The 1,735-nt window shown below is 52.3% G+C and overlaps 1 pseudogene; it reads right to left on the reverse strand.

Annotated features, from left to right (window-relative positions):
• Nucleotides 1-411: 411 nt before the first annotated feature.
• On the reverse strand, nt 412-1,261 carry LOC118670257 (annotated as a pseudogene).
• Between the last annotated feature and the right edge of the window lie 474 nt (nt 1,262-1,735).

Below are 1,735 nucleotides of genomic sequence, written 5' to 3' on the forward strand. Positions count from 1 at the left end.
GCTCTTCAGGCTGCCCCCTTTAGGCTCAGTCCTCTGTGATCACAGACCGAGCTCTCAATTCCCCCGGCAGTGCCAGGAATCCCGCGGTTCTCCTTTCCCCTGTTAGGGGCTGTGCCTGTCCCAAGGGACGCGGCTGTCTGCCACGCGGTCTCCCTCCGACTCTCTGGGCTCAGAGGTCTGGCAAACTTTCCTGCCCAAATCCCTGGTTTTTTTACCTTTCCAGGGGAGTTCTGCTCTTCCCGGCTGTAAACTGTCTCGCCAGCTGAGGAATTTCGCCAATTCGGGGTGGATGTTACTAGTTTCAGCTGCTCACTCCATTTGCTCAGGGACACGACCTGGGACGCGTCTGCCTATACCGCCGCCATCTTCCTGAATCTTCCTTTTTTTTTTTTTTTGATCAAGACGCTGGTCGAGGAGAATTTTTATTACTTTTATGTACAGAAAACTCAACGGTGCACACTTAGCCCAGCTTAGTGGCCAGCTCCTTCGCCTTGGCCTTCTCCAGCTTGGCAATGCGAGCCATCGACTTTGGATCCAGGCCGTTGCCTCCCCAGTGGTGGCGGATCTCGTCGTATCTGTCGTTGTAGTTGGTCCGGATGGCCTCCACCAGCTTAGCCAGAGCTCCCTTGACTTCCGAGTTAACCTGTGTGAAGGCGACGGTGGTGCAGGTCTTCCTGTGGACGAGGCACCCCAGCCTGGCCTTCCCCTTGATGATGCAGTAGGGAACCCCCATCTTCCGGCACAGGGTGGGCAGGAAGACCATCAGCTCAATGGGGTCCACGTCGTGCGCTGTCACCACCAGCTGGGCCTTCTTGTTCTCCACCAGGGTGGTGACCGTGTTGACCCCTGCTCGGAGGACAAGAGGCCTCTTGGTGGGAACATCCCCTTTGCCGGCAGCTTTTTTCTCAGCCCGAGCCAGCAACCTCCGCTTCTTCTCTTGCTTGGTCTCAGGCCTGTACTTGTGGGCCAGCTTCAGCAGCTGAGTGGCTGTCTAGCGGTCCAAGGCCTGGGTGAACTGGTTAATGGCAGGCGGCACTTTCAGCCGCTTGTAGAGAATAGCCCTTTGCCGCTGCAGCCGGAGGTAGCGGGGCCACTTGACAAAGCGGGTGAGGTCCCTTTTGGGCTGGATGTCCTGTCCGATGCCAAAGTTCTTGGGCTGCTTCTTGAACAGGGGGTTGACCACCTTCTTGGCCTCCTGCTTCTTCATGACTGCAGAGGCCGGCGCCACCTTCTTCCCCTTGGCCTTCTTCCCCTTCGGCATCTTGGGTGACAGGAGGAGAGAGAGGATTGATTCTATTTTAGTTCTCCTATACCTTCATTGAACCAAATGTGGATTGATCCAAATGTGGGTCTCAGTTTATCCATTCCTAATTCAGTCATGGAGATGCCAAAGGAAATATCAGAAGCTTGCCAAGGTAACCAGCAGGGCCGAGAGCTGATGTGTGACTGCATTGTCCTGAGAGATATTAGAATAACATTTTCTTGTTCTTTCTAATGAAAAGCAAAGCCTCAAAGAGTCAACAAGCCAGAAGCATATATATTTCAAACTCAAGTGCATTGCCTTAAGATTACTTCATTTTCGGTCCCTATATGAAGCTCAAAAACAGATGTTGGTACATTCACTTGCTGTATATGCATTGTGATCCAGTGGTGCAGTTTCATTATGAAAACAATTGTCATTAGGAATATTTCCAACTTTAGTGGTGGCTCTAAGTGATTAAATTACAGACTGCCA

The sequence above is a fragment of the Myotis myotis genome, unplaced genomic scaffold, assembly GCF_014108235.1.
Source record: "Myotis myotis isolate mMyoMyo1 unplaced genomic scaffold, mMyoMyo1.p scaffold_m19_p_15, whole genome shotgun sequence".
NCBI classification, from domain to species: domain Eukaryota; kingdom Metazoa; phylum Chordata; class Mammalia; order Chiroptera; family Vespertilionidae; genus Myotis; species Myotis myotis.